The sequence below is a fragment of the Amborella trichopoda genome, chromosome 5 (genome assembly GCF_054954075.1).
Source record: "Amborella trichopoda isolate Santa Cruz 75 chromosome 5, AtrichopodaSantaCruz75HAP2 v2.0, whole genome shotgun sequence".
Classification (NCBI taxonomy): Eukaryota; Viridiplantae; Streptophyta; class Magnoliopsida; order Amborellales; family Amborellaceae; genus Amborella; species Amborella trichopoda.
Window position 1 is genome coordinate 10,973,246 of NC_142340.1, and position 17,895 is coordinate 10,991,140.

General features: G+C 36.0%; 1 pseudogene across 1 annotated transcript; it reads left to right on the top strand.

Moving 5' to 3' along the window:
• Positions 1 to 10,959: 10,959 nt before the first annotated feature.
• Positions 10,960 to 17,407, top strand: LOC18443646 (uncharacterized; annotated as a pseudogene). Its single transcript, XR_016055984.1, has 2 exons — positions 10,960 to 11,081; positions 16,302 to 17,407. The product of XR_016055984.1 is annotated as an uncharacterized LOC18443646 (transcript).
• The last annotated feature ends 488 nt before the right edge of the window (positions 17,408 to 17,895 follow it).

The window sequence follows — 17,895 nt, forward strand, 5'->3', positions numbered from 1 at the left end:
TAAGCAGCCTGGGCGGTGCCGGGCCAAATAAAAATAATTTTTTGAAGAAAAGATGCAAAATCATAGTTGTCCTCCCATTCAATTACCTAAGGGTGTATTTGACACATGGAGTTTTGGGGAGTGGAAGGGACTTCTGCACAAATTATAAAAGACATCATTTCTTATGGAAGAGAGGTCTTCCAAAAATGAACCCATTTTAACACTAAAAAAAAGCTGGCCATTTCATTTTATAGCTTCCACACAATAATATCAAACATGAAAATGAGACATTTAACTCCTACTTCTGGAAACTTCCACTTATCAAACACGCCCTAAATTTCGCAAATCTTTAGCTCGTTCATAGGAGTTACTTGCTACCAATATCTAAAAATTCTGACAAATGGGTCTAACGGTCACCCACCATTTCTTATTCGAACTACCTAAGTCAGAGTAAACAAAAAAAAACAAATGAAAACGGAATTTAAAGTGTATGTAAGTTCTAAATTTGTTATATTGAAAAAAGATAGATTTATTATGGTCAAAATTTAGAATTCTACATTAATATAATTTATGGGTGTATAAGACCGAGTCCCAATATCCGTAGAAAATCGGACCCGGCATTTGCCCGTTCAACTCGGTCCCTTTTTTTTTTGTCAAACCACCGAACTTTAAAACCTTGGTTGTGAGCTTAAAGGAGTTCTTGGTCTTTCAAAGATGTTAAACCATTAAAATGGGGTTTCAAGAGAGAGAAATGTGGTTTTGATTGTGAGTGTTTTTTCAAAGCCTAGCTGAAAGCAATTATGAATTTTTTCTACTCAATTCCTCTTTCTTACTAGAGATCTCTCTGTTTTGAGAAGTTCTGCAAAAAAGCAAGGCAAATTTTCTCTTGAGGGAATGGGATTGGTGCATTGGTGGTTCAGGGGCAAGTATGTCGACATGACGTCTAAGACTCCGATTCTACTTTTTAACACTTAAAAAAAAGGGACAAAAATTCTCTTGATATCTTGCCGGGGATCTCTTTTGCTTAGAAAAGGTTTGCATGAGTAAGATCAAAGGGAGCGAGACACCAATAGGGTCAATTTTTTCTATATGGAGACTTAAGGCCAAATATTATAGTTATGATTCCATGAATTGTTATAATCAATCCTATCAAATTTACTACAATAGTTGAAATCAATGTGTTAAAAAATGAAATTCTACTCCAATAGTTGAAATCAGTATCTAAAAACATGGATTGGTGGGGTGGATCTAAATTGACAATCCGGAGTAGCACGATTAGCAATAAGGAAACTTTCTAGAGGATTTTGAGATGCACTTTACTTCAATGGTATGAAGTTAACACCTTACATAAACTTTTACCTCAAAATAATCAATTTTTACATTAGTTGGAATTTCCCGTAGATGTTTTTGTTTTTTTATTTTTTTTGAAAAACCTAGAACAACCTAAATAACCTTGAATCCTTTGTTTTGAAATGCCCTTATCTATTTGGGTGTAAAAGCAAAAGAACTCGGCTGAAGTGAATTGAATCTTATAACTTCAGTCTAAAGAGAGAAAAGATTCTCTTGAACAATAAAAAATTGGAAAGCAATTTAACAAAGAAATTAAATTAGGAAAAGCCTCTATTATATAAGAACATTAAGTCACGTTTTGTTTTGTTTTTTTTTTTTTTTTTAATTTTGTGGGGAATGTTGGGATCATGTGGCCTTTAAAGACGAGTGCTTGTAAAATGACATGATCGAGTGGAACATGAACTCAGTGGGAGTGTGGTCCCTCGTGGGCCATACTAAGCAAACGATGTTTGCAGATACCGCACTGTGCTTGGCGATCTAAGCCAGTCGGTTGGAAAAACCCCATGTTACTTGGGCATAAAGAACAAATTGAGAAGGGTTCTAATGGGTTAGCCCTTGATGAGGTCAGAGAATATGCCCGGATGAGTGAGCCAAGGGACTGTGTGACCCTTGTATGTGATGGTAGCCTACAGAGATGGGGGACCAAAGCCTCATCCATGTACCATCACACGACATGCATATCGATAGATCATTCAAGAAAGCCAAAAATCCACCTTTTAGAGTGAAGCGTATGCGTGTGCAAGAGTTACCCCTATGCACCCTAAGTGCTATGGTCGCATCAAGTTTAGGCGACCTTGACTCGTCTCCAGGGGAAGATGTGAAATCCACAGACTGGGATTGTGATCCCTTGGCTCATCAGCTGAACTTTGGTGACCTGCTAAAGAGCCCTTACTTGGACCGTGGGTCATGGGAAACACTAGGTAGGTCTAATAAAGCAAGTGTAGTCTGTAGTCTACAGTTGAAGGTAGAGTGCCCCATGATTGTTGATTCCTAAATCATATGGATTATTTTCCCATCAAATTAATTTAACTGTGGTTGTTTTATTATGAAAATTATTTTAAGATTACTATTTGAATTTTCATGAACCCCTGGATATTTTATTTATAATTTTTGGTTTTATAAAATTAAAGATATTGATTTTACAATCGTTTAAAATATTTTTAGAAGGTGGGGCACATGAGTGCCTCCCTTGGGTGGCACGCCCCACCCTTATTCTCTTTCCTATTTTTTGGTGATATGACATGTGGCCATATGGTTGGAAGATATTGACTAAATATTGATTTGATATATCTTTGAAAGATTTTTTGGAAAGATTGAGTTGGCTTATGTTATTTTATGATATGCACAATATTTTGATTATATTTAATTTCTATTGATGAGAAAATGATTTAGGAAAAGGGGATAATGGTTCATACACCTTCCATAATGTTGATTACCCATCTATGGAATGGATGGCTCAGATCTCTCACCCTACAAGTCATCTTTGATTGACGGTCTATGTTCAATCTCACAAGAAGAGGCAAGCTAAAAAACACCTTAAGAAACCCTAATATTATTCAAAGCCTATAGAAAAAGATTGTCTCTGCCAAAAAATCTCCACACCTTATCTTTCTATCTCTTTCTCTGAAGAAAGTTTATCTCTCTCATGTTTGATATCTCTCTCCCACATTGTGAAAAAACCTAAGGGTTTAGGTTATGGAGTTCTTCTTTCCTATCTCTCAAATATAGATTTATGGCTAAGGGTTTAAGGGTTTAGTAAAAAGTGAATCCATCTCTCTCAAACTAGGTTGCTAAGAGAATTCACCTAAGGTTTGAGTTTGTGATCAAAGAAGTTCATGTTCCATTGGTGTGGCTTGGCCGAAATTTGCTTTCTCAGTTCGTGATTGAAGCTAAACCGTTCATCCCACACCATCGGATGGTGGTGACTCGGTGTGGGGTATAATAAGCCCCGTTGAGGTAATGCCCGACACTCTTTTTTTTGTTTCATGCAATCTTATCTTTTATTCTCACGCATAGTGCATAATTGTTTCAATAGCATCAAGTTGTTAAGATCTTGGTTTTATTGTTATGCTGATTTTATTTTGAAATTTATCTTATTATAATAAAAACCACATGTTAGTGATCTTTTGCCAAAAGAAAGGGGTGAAGAAGAAAAAAAAAATGTATTCCCCGGTAAAAGATCACATAAGTCTTTCTTTCATTGGTATCAGAGCTATTGATACTTGATGCCATTAGTTATCTTTTCTCTTTATTGAGTTTAAATTAAGCTTGAGAATGAGATATAATAAAGCTAATGACCTTTGTGGTCAAGAAATATACCCACGGTTTAGAATTATTGAAATATTTCAACACTGAAAAGGCACTCTGCATAATGAGTATTCTGGGTTATTTTGGAGTAGTGATATGAATAATATAATAAGGTATTTTTCCATTAGATACTTCAGTGATATTTTTTGTCTTTAAGTGTAATATCTACTTGAAAAAATTCAGTAGGAGATCCTAAGGGAATTGAGAGTTATAGAATCATCAATGAAGGGTGTCACTTCTAACCGTGCAAAATCTAGGAACTGTCCATTGAGTTCCGTGATTTTTCTCACCAATTATATGATTTTATTTCTTATTGAAATTTTATTATAACCTACAAAATTGAGTCTACTTTCAAGAAAAAACACGTTTCATCAAGAAATTCCTTGTGGTCTGAAAGATATGATCAATTTATTGCAGGGTGCGCAAGTGCAGTTTTCTGCAACAAAAACTATTTCCATGACTTAGAAGTCATAATTTTATTTATGTACTTAACAAAATGTTTTATGGTCCACACTAAATTTTTAGACTTCCATTCTGAGTCAATTTTCTAAAAAAATTTATTTGAAAGAGAAATATCTATGGGAAGAGAGAAATAAAAATTTTGGATTGAAAATAGGTTATTCAAAATTTTCTGCAATTTGGTATGTTATCTATTGAGAGATGAATAACTATATTTATCAAGCCTACTTAACAAAATCATATGCGGATTGTGAAAATATATGTGTTATCATTATGTTCCTAATTTCAAACAAAGTTGGTTTGAAATGGAAACTCCATGAGAGTAGAGAGAAAATATAATTTTACTAGATAGTATTCATCTTGGAATTCTGCAGTATGATTTATTTTGTGACATGAATGTCACAAAATTTATTTTCTTTGAAGAAAAATATTATTTGGGATTCAAACTATAATGTTGTGATTTTATTTTGAGTCTAGTTTTCAACACTAAAGATTTTTGGAAGAAATTCTTTGAGAATTGAGAGAAACAATTTTTTTATTGAGAGGTGCTCAAACAGATTTTCTGCTGAGAAAATTATATTGTGACCTAAATGTCACTGAAACGAAGACTCACTATATGGTATGATTTAGGAATGGAACTGAGCATTATTTCATATTTTTTAGTCTATTTCAATACACAAAGGATTCGGAGATAAACTTCTTATGAGTTGACATATACCATATTTTTATCATGGGATGCTCATGTTATATGCTGCAGTAAATTAAAAGATGTGGCATGTTAAGGCACATCTTTGAATTCTCAATTATGGAGGTCTTTAAGACTCATTTTAAAAAACTTTATAGTGTGTCATGAGTATGGTTTATTATAATACAACTTCAAAGAGATGTAATGCAAAGTTCGCAAGATAAGAGACTCTATGTGAAGAGTATTCGATCTGGTAATAGCAGAAAGAAGAAGAAATACAATACCTATAAAAGCATATTGGTTTCTTCAAAATGAAGGGATATATAAAAAAACTTGGTGGTAGCATAGAAACGCTAAAGATCTGTGGGAGAATCGAAATTGTGATATTTGAAATAATGTGATGAAGAAGATATTTTCTTCACGGTGTAAGACAAGAGAATCCAAGTGCCGAAGAGATGGACACTTCGTGACATGTGAAACCAATGACCAATATATTCTCCATCAGTTGCGTGCACTTTCAATATCACAAATGCTTGTCAAATAAATAAAAGCGATGAATCAAGAAAGCTCATGTACTACACTACATAGTTTTGAGGTATGAAATCTATCCCACATTATATGGTAAGGTTATATAGGGAAAGATGATTCAATAAATTTGTTTAATATGATTGTTTTATGAATATGTATGGAGTGTATGAACATTAAATGATAAGTACTAACAAATTTGAAAGTGCCGATTTTTTATTACCTTGTGTTTTTGTGTCTCCTTGTGCTTGAGTCTGAACTACTTAAGGTAGTGGTACACATAGAGATGTGATTTAATCAAGGGCTTTGAGCCATAAGGATGAGACACTAGAGATGGGTGTGGCTCATTCAAATATGTAAGTGCAAAGGGAGTGTTCTGGTGACCATCCTCTCAATAATGTCTATAATATGATGTGTTGCATGTGATGATGATCTCTTGATAAATTCTCCATAATTGCCAAAAAGGAAGTATTTTGTCAAGGTCTTAATAAATATTATTTAGTCGTTCTTTATTTTGGATAAAATTATAAGATGATATATATGATTTGTTTTTATGGTCATGAACTTGACTTGGTAAGAAATTAAAAGTAAATGCAGCAAAATGATTTATGAAGGCTAAACATGTATTTTATAATTAAATTAGATTATTTAAGAAAAGCCTAAGTCTATGAATACGGTTTTGAGAAAACCACATAGTCTTGCAAGGTCCATAAAGGTTTTATGAAAATCATTTTAATCTGTCTTGCTATTATATAACTATTACTTGTGAATGCATATGTTTATATATATATACCAAATCAATTTTTTTTTATTAGAAAGAAAAACATTTTGTCTTGAAGGTATTTATAAAAGTGAGAGAAAAACTATCATGCATTGTTTTTTTTTTAAATACCTATATGCCTTGACCCATGTTTCTAGTTATTTAAAATCCTCGATTACCTAAGACTTTGAATCATAGGGAATGTTGTAGGAATGACATCATGCTGGGCGTCTCTGACACATATTGTGTTAATTAGATAACTTAGTTTTTATGAATTTACTACCAAGATGTCTAGTGTGGTTAAACCTTTGCTGTTCATGAAGGTTTTTGCATATTGTGAAACCAATGGGTATTGAATTACATATTGCATGAGACTTGATATGCTACCTCATGATATATGCATAAGAATGTTGAGAATGTATATTTTGTTTGTGCAATAATTGAGTGGGAGCTGCTACAGTCCCACGTTTTTTTAACTGCTTGGATATTCAGATATACAGGTGCAAGCTATCTCACAGATTCAGATGATTCAAAGTCTACATCTGGATATGTATTCATGCTTGGAGGGGGTGCAGTTTCTTGAAAATCAAAGAAATAAGATGTGACGAAATTGTCCACCATGAAGGTAGAGTACGTGGCGTGCTGTTTGGTGATTGAGGAGGTTGTATGGATTAAGAAATTTCTTAATCATTTCTACTTTCACCTCGTGGATTGTGAGGCAGTAAAAATTTTCTGCGACAGCACAGTGACGATGTGCATATCGAAGGAGCCACAATTCCATAAGAACTCCAAGCATATAAAATCATGTTTTTATTACCTGAGGAATGAGGTGAGATTGAGAAAGATCGAGATCCAGATAAACTAAGTATTTCAGTGGGAGCACCTACTAGTATTTGGCATGCCAAATAAAACAACAAAATATTATGTTGTTCACCCATGAAACCCAAATGTTTGGTGCTGATTGTATGACTACAAAAGGGAGCAGCTTATTTGAAGAACTCTTTTGAGACCATGAACGTACGACCCCATGCGATGAGGGTAATGATGGTCTTTTGCGACAACAGGTCCATGATTCACGATGTGATATAAAAGATGAGCTATGGCCATTTTTGGGATGAGATCCGAGCAGCAAAGAGAAAAATGTTTTGCCTCTATAGATCTTTTTGTGAAAGGATTGATGACGAAATCCATGATTAATGTATTGAGAGAATAAGTAAAAATGCTTGAGAGAGATTGTAATTGGGAGAGAGATATGGGAATGAGAGAAAGTGAAAAAGAGAGTTTGTAAGGCCTTCAAAGGCCAAGTGGGGATGTTGGGTTCATGTGGCCTTTAAAGGCCTTATGAGTGCTTGTAAAAATGACATGATAGAGTGGAACATGAACTCAGTGAGAATGTGGTCCCTCGTGGGCCATACTAAGCAAACGATGTTTGCAGATAGCATACTGTGCTTGACGATCTAAGCCAGTCTGTTGGAAAAAACCCATGTAACCTGAGCATAAAGAACAAATCGAGAATGATTCTAATGGGTTAGCCTTTGATGAGGTCGGAAAATATGCCCGAATTAGTGAGCTGAGGGACTGTGTGACTCTTGTATATGATGGTGGCTTATAGAAACGGGGGCCAAAGTCTCATCCATGTGTCATCACATGGCATGCATATCGATAGATCGTTTGAAAAAGTCAGAAATCCACTTTTTAGGGTGAAGCGTATGCATGTGCGAGAGATACCCTTATGCACCATAGGAGCTATGGTCCCATCAGGTCTAGGTAACCTTGACTCGTCTCTAGGGGAGGACGTAAAATCCACAGATTGGGATTGCGATCCCTTGGCTTATCGGCTGGACTTTGGTGACTCGCTAATGAGCCCCTACTTGGACTGTAGGTCATGGGAAACACTGGATCATCTGATAAAGTAAGTGTGGTCAGTAGTCTACAGTTGAAGGTGGAGTATCCCATGATTGTTAATTCCTAAACCATATAGATCTTTTTCCCATCAAATTAATTTAATTGTGTTTGTTTTATGATGAAAATTATTTTAAGATTATTATTTGAATTTTTATGAACCCCTGGATATTTTATTTATCATTTTTTGATTTATAAAATTAAAGATATTGATTTTACAATCGTTTAAATATTCAAATAATATTCTAAAATATTTTTATTAATTTTAAATATATAAAAATATCATGGGGGCCATATTTTTAGAAGGTGGGGCCCATGAGTGCCTCCCTTGGGTGGCATACCCCACCCTTATTCTCTTTCCTATTTTTTGGTGATATAGCATGTGGCCATGTGGTTGGAAGATATTGATAAAATATTGACTTGATATATCTTTAAAAGATTTTATGGAAAGATTGAGTAGACTTGCGCTATTTTATAATATGCACAATATTTTGATTAGATTTAATTTATTTAATTTTGAAAAAATGGTTTAGGAAAGGGAGGTAATGGTTCATGCGCCTTCCATAATGTTGATGGCACATCTATGGAATGAATAGCTCAGATCTCTCACCCCACATGTCACCCTTGATCGACAGTCTATGTTCAATCTCACAAAAAGAGGCAAATAAAAGAAAATCCTAAGAAACCCTAATCTTATTCAAAGCCTATAAAAATGGATTGTCTCTATTAAAAAATATCTACACCTCATCTTTCTATCTCTTTCTCTTAAGAAAGTTTATCTCTCTCATGTTTGATCTCTCTCTCCTACATTGTGAAATAACCTAAGGGTTTATGTTATGGAGTTCTTCTCTTCTATCTCTCAAATATAGATTTATAGATAAGGGTTTTAGGGTTTAGCAAAAAGAAAATCCATCTCTCTCAAACTAAGTTGTTAAGAGAATTCACCTAAGGTTTGAGTTTGTGATCAAAGGGGTTCATGTTCCACTGGTGTGGCTTGGCCGAAATTTGCTTTCTCAGTTCGATATTGAAGCTAAACCGTTGATCCCGCACCATCGGATGGTGGTGACTCCGCATGGGGTGTAATAAACCCGGTTGAGGCAATATCCGACACTCTTTCTTTTATTTCTTGCCATCTTATCTTTTATTCTCAAATATAGTGCATAGTTATTTCAATAACATAAAATTGTTAAGATCTTTGTGTTATTATTATGTTGACTTTATTTTGAAATTTATGTTATCATAATAAAGACGATATATAAGTGATTTTTTGCCAAAAGATTGAGAGGAAGAAAAAAAAAATAACATAGGTCTTTTTTTTAAGGGAAGACAGCCCCTACCCATTTTCCAATTAGGAGTTTAGCTTTTTGAAGCTCTTCGTAGGGTGGCTGTCTCTCTGCTTGTCTCTTAAAATTTCGGACTCTCCATCTCTCTCTAGGATACCAGTGGATTGCTATTCTCTGGAAAATGTAAAAGAATATCAGTGGGTTGCCTCTGCTTTCTCTCTCTAAGATATCATTGTATTATGTTTCTTGGTTCTACTATCTCTCTCTCTTTCTCGATTGATGAAATACAAAATTGAGCGATTTGGGCAATTTTTGAAGTTATTTTTGTTACATAAAAAAATGGGCTTTCTTTCATTCTTTCTATCTCTGGGTCTTTGTTGATGCATAAAAGAGTCTCCCTCGAGGAGTGACTTAGGTCATGAGAATTACTGATGCAATGTTTTTTCTGTTTGTATAGAGTTTTTGATTGAATTTGGGAAACAGAAGGGATCTTTCATATATTTTCTTATTGGGTTTTCGCCCCGTTCATCATGGTTTTGCAAACCGGATTTCGTTTACGTCATTAATCATTTATCACAGAACAATGTCACCCTGACTGTGAAAAACGCCTTCAGCCAATCTTCTTTACCATTTAAATTAGTGGACTCTCCATCTCTCTCTAGAATGTGGGTGGGAAATTTTGAAGAAAAATGATCCCATAAAGTCCATTAATGAAACCACTAAGAGTAAATTGAGATGCTTTTTTTATGTAAACTATTATTGTAAATTGATGTGTTTTTTTTCTGTTTTCTGCCTTTTTTTTGTTGTGAATTGAGATGCTGTGAATGGTGGTAAAGTTTTTCCGTTAATTGAGATGCTTTTTGAAGCGTTAATGGACTAAATTTCGTTGGATTTTGTTCAAGAAACCATTAATGAGAGCTATATTTGTTAATGGGCAACCTAGAGTGAGTCTTCATGTTTTTATGCATTAGGAACACTTGAATTGCACTCTTGTAGTGAGCCATGTGGATGTTTTATCTTCTTGTTGTTAAATTGGTAAGTACCGTTGCACCTATATTGATACCGTGTTCTGTAGTATGAAAAAATTGGTAGAAACTGTTATTATTGTTTTTTGACTTATAGAGTAACCTTTTTTATTGCTCTTTAGCTCTTGGCAATGAATTTCTTATTAGAAGACCATCGCAAGAACTACAATTCTAATTTTTAATCTCTTATCTAACTTTACATCTATTTGGTTTGGCTGCATATGTACCCCTATTTGTTAACCAATCCTTTAATGGAATCATTGAAAAATATTTGGTTGCATTAAGATGCTTCACTCCATTTATGTGTATTATTTCTCTTTTCTGTTGAGTTTTTTGCTTTCTATTGCAGCATATTTTGAAGTTTACATTTTGATGGTTCACTCCATTTTGTTGTTTCTCCTTTTTTGGTTTGGTTTAAAGCCACTCTATGGTAGTCACCTATAGAGGGACTTTTTCAACGTTCATAATGCTTTTGCCAAGAGAATACTCCTTCTTCTAAAGATTTTAAGCATGTTAATTCATGGTCTTAATCACAATTTTGGTGGGAGGTGAACCTAGTAATTTAATCCAATGGGTGAGAGAATCGTTGTCTTCCATGGTTTACAGGCACTAGGCCAAAGGAATGGATCTCATCAAAGGTTTTATGCCATGCAGAAGATTAGAGCATCTACTTCTCATGTTTGTGGATGATGGGGAGCCTTTCCATTGGCTTTCGTGGACCTAGTTTTGAGTTTGTGGTTCATGCTAGAATTCAAATGAGATCAAGGCTTGGTTTATACAAAATAAGGTGATGGAGATAAGTGCCAGTGAGTAATAGTATCCTCCCATTTTATTCTTATTGTCTATTAGTTAATTGAGATTGATGATAAAACAAATATTAAAACGACCAGGCGAGGTGGGCCATTGGTGATTTCTATGAAGGTTTTTGCCGTCAAATGACCATGTAGGTTGTGAGAAGGGTATTTTCATCAATCACATGGCTGGCTCATGGATATCTCTACAAGTTACAGCCAAATTGGCCAGTAAATGGGATAGGAGGGTGCTATTAGAGTCCTCCTATAGGAGGACCAAAAAGTTCTCCTTTTGTGATTGTGATTTAGAGCCTAAAGAGGGCGGGGCCCCGGTCGCTGAAGCAAGTGAAACTAGCAAGGGGAGACGCCTAAGAGGAAGCCCTCTTCAAGCTCTCACAACTTCTCCATTTTTTTTTTGTGCTGTTTCTTTTATTGATGGAGGTTGCAGATTTGGATTTCCCTAAATCAAATGTTCGATTCAAACCTCTCTTGAGTAGTAGTGCATTTGGAACCAGCTGTTACCTTACTTGGAGAAGCAAGGTATTTTGATCATTTGAGAAGCCCAACATGACCTTTAAGAGGAATTATTTAGAGAGTAGTAAAACTGTAGTTGTTCCAAGTATACTTCCATGGGTCAAGACCCATCCTCGAAACGGGATGCTTATGATAATAAGAATTGTTGAATCCAAACTTCCAAATATTGGGGAACAGTGATTCAAAAAGCGGACCGCCTGGCCTAAGAGGTCCGAAAGGCCTGGGCGCATCGCCCAAGCCTAGGCGGCCTGCCGCCTAGGCGGTACGGAACCCGCCTAGCCGGGCGCCCAACACCCAGCTCTGGGAGGCCACCTAGGGTCTGCACCCCGTCCAGAGGCGGAAATGGGTTTCGGTGGGGGCATTTTTTTGTCCATTTCTTTTTATACTAAAGAGCCAAAATTTGGGGTTTTAGGTTCATTTGAAACCTAAAACTTATTGGAGCTTATTTTAGAGAGAGAAAGCCCAGAAAAAGCTAGTTTTTGGTGAATTCTTTAGGATCGAAGGGTTTTTCAAAGTTAACAAAAATTGATCAAAACAGCACTCATTGATATTAGATTTAATTTTTTATATTTTGCAAATCTATTGGGGGGTTTTTAGAAGATTTTGAGTATTCTAAAGCATCTTTGAGGTGGAAGTTTGAAGATTGAGCAATCAAACTCAAAGTAACTAATTTTTTTATACAATATGTAGTATAATTTGAATTATGATGCGCCCTAAATACCGAATTTTTATTTTTTATACAATATATATAACTGGCATAACTGCATAATCCTTTTTGGACTCAACTGAGCCGCTCAGGTTCTGGGCGCCCGCCTAGGCGCTAGGCAGCCTGGACCCCTCAGGCTGCTTAAGACCTGCCTAGCCCTTTTTGAAACGCTGCTGGGGAACTATAAGTTGAAGAAGAGGCCTCAAGAAGGCTAGAAATTGTTGACACGATATTCTATGATGTAAGCATCTAATGTTGTTTTGTGTCCAGTTGTCTCAAATATTATCATGTAATGATTCCACAATACTCTTCAGGTGGCATTGCTCCTAATTGGGTTCAAGCATAATATATCTAGTTCAATCTTGTGTTGTAAGGTTTGAACCACTTCTAAATTTGAATTCCAAGCCACCTCTTTAGAGAAAAGGTGACTAGATGGGTCATCATCATCATCATCATCTTCATCACCCAAGCCTTATCCTCATTATTTAATGTTAGCAACATGAATCACGTTCATCAATTGTTATCTATCAAGGGTCATACTCTCAATAAGACAAACAATCACCATATATTTTCACTACTTCTAGTCATGCCCTTTTCGGCTTCCGCCTTGCCCTTTTGGAGCCTTCCACTTGAACCAAATTGTATCTCTTAACTAGTATTATATTTGGTATATGTTGGCACGTTGCACATGGCCAGCCTGCCTAAGTCTACTTTCCCTCATTTTATCGCTTATTAAAATCATACCTAAGTTCTCTCGTATGAATTCATTTCAAATTCTTTCCTTTCTTGTCTTGCCACTCATCAATGTCAACATCCTCATCTCAACTGCACTCATCCTATGGATATTTTATTTCTTAACCGGCCAACATTCCATCCCATAAAACATGGCTGGTCTTACAGTCGTCCTATAGAACTTCCCCTTCTGTCTCAATGGCATGCGACGATCACATAAAACTCAGGATGCACATCTCCACGTCGCTCACCCAACTCTAATTTTATATGCAATATCTTTCTCAATCTCTCTATTCTGCTGGATTATCGATCTTAGATATTGGAAACAATATCTTTTAGATATTTCTTGACTATCAATTGTAACTAATTTTTTGTTTCTATTGCTATTATTATTTAAAACTTTTATTCCATCTGTTACGTTTTAGTCGTGTTAATTTTAAAACCTTTAGGTTCTAGAGCATCCCTCCAACGTTCTAACTTTGTGTTGACTCTGCCTCTAGTCTCATTGATCAAAATTACTGTCATTTGTGAACAACATCCACCACATATCTCATATTACAGGTGCTTGATTAACTCGTCTATTACCAAAATAAAGAGATGTGGGCTCAGTGCTGACCCTTGATGTAGGCCCATTGTCACTGAGAATTCACTTGTCTCTCCATTAGTTGTTTGCACACTAGTTAGCGCTCTCTCGTACATATCTCTCACTATGTCAATGTTGCCTCTGGTGACCTCCTTTCTTTTCTAACACCCACTAAAGTAAATTTCTAGATACCCTATCGTATACTTTTTTCTAAATCAATAAAGACCATGTGTAGGTCTTTTACCCTGAACTTCTCGATCAGTTGCCTAAGTGGGAAAATGACTTTGATAGTTAACCTCCATGGCATAAAATTGAATTGATATACACTCGTTTCACCCGTTAGTCATTGCTCAACGATCTCTCTCTCACAATTTCAAAGTGTGGCTCATAAGTTTAATCTAACGATAGTTCGTATTAGAATGATGGTTTTGTGAATGAACAATAGAGACGAACACGGGAGAGATTGTTGGGATCTAGTTATAACATTCTAATGACAATTCCAAAAAATTATTCATATTATGATCATAGTATCATGGCGATGGGTGGTATGCCCCCATCGTCTAGTGGTTCAGGACATCTCTCATTCAAGGAGGCAGCAGGGATTCGACTTTCCCTGGGGGTAAGGTAAGGTACTACGTAAAGAAGTTAATCATGGCTTATCAATATCAAAAGTCTAGAACTGATTCTTCCTGGGTCGATGCTCGAGCGGTCAAAAGGGCCAGACTGTAAATTCCCTGGCGATATGTCTATGCTGGTCCAAATCCAGCTCGGCCCAAGAATTACCGACCCGTCAAGATGATAGAACCAATCCCTCTTCAAAAAATGCATGATCTATTTGTTCCCACATCTTCTTATATTTTTAACAACCAGGATTCATGACTTATTCTAAGACAAGAATAAAAAAGAGTCCGTTTTTTTTTTTTCATTCTCAACCAATTTAGCACACAGGATTACTAATAATCCGTGTCATTATCCCGCTACAATTGTATGTTTCCTTTATTCTTGTAAACAAGCACCACAATACTTTTTTTCTATTTATCTAATATTTTCTTTGTTCGCAATACCTTGTTGAACAACTTTGTAAGCCAGCATATGTCAATCTCTCCCATGCACTTCCAAACCTCTATTGGGATACCATCTGGTCCTAAAGCTTTTCCTATCTTCATCTTTCTCAAACTTGTTTCACTTCAGATATCTTAATTATGTGAATGTAACTATGTCTTCTGCCCTCATTTGAGTCAAATTGTCGTCCTAACATTGTGTTCCCATAGTGTTTGTTATTTAACAATTTTTAAAAATAAATTCTCCACCTTTCATTGACCTCGTCATCTTTCTATAGGATCTTTTGATCCTCACTCTTAATGCATCTAATATGATCTACATCCCTATGTTTCCACTCTTTCGTTTTTGCTAGTTTGATAATATCTTTTTCACCTTCTCTTATCCCCAGCTTATTGTATTGATTATCATATGCTTTACATTTAGCATTAATATTTTTTAGCATTTTTATTAGTATTTTTATGTTCTTCTAAATTTTGACATTTTCTATTATATTGCTAAGCTTTATAACATGATCGTCTTTCGCTAATAGCCTTTTGAATCTCACTACTAAACCACTAGATTTTTTTTGGTCGAAATTTCTTTTCTCTTGTTTCTTGTAAAACTTCTTTTGCCACTTTCTTAATATGGTCAACCATCTCATTTCCACATAAAATTATTTTGTGCTCAATTCCATTTTCCTTCTTTTGCCACTTTGGACGGTCCTTAAAGCTCCAAATTATTCCTTTACTCTCCACGGTGACTCTTCTTAAAAAAGATTCGAAGTCCTAAAAGCACTTCATCTCAATCACCTCACAATCTGATCTGAACTGACTATTTTAATGGATAGGAGGTTGATTAGATTTGGATTTGTTTAGAAGTTCTAAATCCTTTGAATGGATTACACGTGTTTGGGCGTGGTTCTAGGTTCACAATCCTTATAAAAATGGAGTTTGAGGTGTGGCTATATGGGTTTATGGTGCACAATGGATCCAATTATCGATGTTTTAGTCTATACCAGTGTTACTAGGATTGGACCGACCACCAAAAGGGTGAGGGATTTGATCCAATCAAAACCGGTCTAACTACTTATCAAACCGGTTGTATCTGATTTTAGAAAAGAGAAAGAAATAGAGGCAACATTTTAAAATATAAAAAATATTAAGAACTTTATCTAATTTCATTTAGATGGTCGAACCGGCTGGTCCAATCGACGAATATAACAATATTTGGAGGAATTGGCAGCTGCAAATGCCTTTAGCTTTTGGCAATCTTTGCTTTGAAGTAACATTTCTTCAACTGATTGAAACATAAATGTTAACTTGTACTTATAATTTTAAGGGAGTTGGCCTATTAGGTACTGATTGTTGACGACTTGTCACCACAGGAAAACTTATAGTGAATGTGATGGATTGCTCTGTACTTCTTGTTTCTCCTATTTTATTCCATCTATTTACGACTTAATAAGCTTGACCATCATTGTAGTTTGCTCAATGTTCATAGGCAACTCATAGCATGTTATTCTGTCCCCTTCTCCAATCTCTTTTTTTGCTTTCTCTCTCTCTCTCTCTATCTCTCTCTCTCTCTCTCAGTACATCTGAGGTGTAATAGCGGAATTTCTATTTAATCTTGGATTTCACAGGTAGTGAGGTTTTGATGAATGGGCCTCCTGCATCAAGAAACATTCATGCAGCCTTCTCCTATTGTGTCCAACAGGTGCGAAGTTATGACTACCACCACTACCTATGCCTCCTCAACCTCCCTCCCCCTCTTCGCAAGCCTGCATTTGCTCTTTGAGCCTTCGATATTGAGACTTCGAGGACCATGGATGTGGTCTCAGACCCCAAGCTATACTATGGTGGCAAGAAGCCATAGACAAAATCTACGCTCACAAAACTATTGACCATACAATGGCCATAGCCCTCTCCTCAATTGTTTCCCACAATATACTTAGTAAAGCATGGCTCAAAAGATCAGTTGAAGCCCGAATCTCTGATGCCAATCAAGAAGGAATTTCAAAAATAGAGGAGCTAGAGAGATATTCTGAGGATACTGTTTTTACTCTTCTGTATCTGACCCTTCAAGCTGGTGGGATCAAATCTTCGGTAGCCGATCATGTAGCATCTCATATAGGGAAAGCGAATGGGCTTCTTCTCTTGTTAAAGTCTATCCCTTACCATGCATCTCGAGGTGGGGTTGTACATGTACCATTCGAGGTAGCCTCTAAGCATGGCTTACTATTAGAGAGAGGGAGGTTAAAGCCAGAGCCTAGTGAGGAGCTCTCAAATGCAGTCTTAGAGATAGCTTCAGTTGCAAGTGCGCACCTTAACAAGGCTCAGGAACTTATAAGTGGTGTGCCAAAGGAAGCGGCGCCGGTGCTCTTGCATGGCGTGGCTGTACAAGTACTCTTAGATTCTCTCGAACGGGTGAGATTTAATGTATTTGATCCCAGATTGAATCGTGGGATTCTTGGTGTTTCGCCCCTTTGGTTTCAACTGAAGCTAAAGTGGTATGCATGGAGAGGAAAGTACTAGGATTTTAGGAGTGTATCAGTGTGGGCTATCATATTGTTTTTAGAGCAAAAAGGTCACTATCAACCCAGCTAGAGGATGTGAATTTAGGCAGCTGTGGGTATATCCCATCTCCACATAGTCTATGAAATTTTTTGTCAAACTTTGAGCTCAGTCAATGGAAAAATTACACAACCATCCAATTTCACATCCGATGGTTATGGGTGATTATAACCTATTTGTTGCCTCATAGGTAAACAATCTTTTTGTATTGTTTCAATCTCTTCTCTATCAACAAATGTATACTGTGGCATGTACGATCCAATGAGTGCAGGGATTATAGCATGATAGGACTACATGAACAAGAGGAAACAGTGGCTTAAGGAATTCAATATATAGAGCTTTTGGTGTCTCTTCATTTGAGGGTGGTGTTTTTGCTTGTGATTTTGCAGAGTCCAGGAGTTGCAAATTTTGGTTCACTCAAGACTTCATAGTGCTTTCATGGTTCCATCAATATTTGAATTACTGATGGTTTGTGTATTTTCTAAGAATAGAGTTTATGAACTAGTTGTGTAGCCTAACATTTAGAGATTAGTTTTAAAGGGGGTGTTATGACACAAAATATCCATATATTCACATTCTAATACATTCCAAAATTTATTTTCTTGAGCTTTTTGCAGTACAAGGGGTGCCTTTTCGCGATACAAGGGGTGTCATGGCACTATA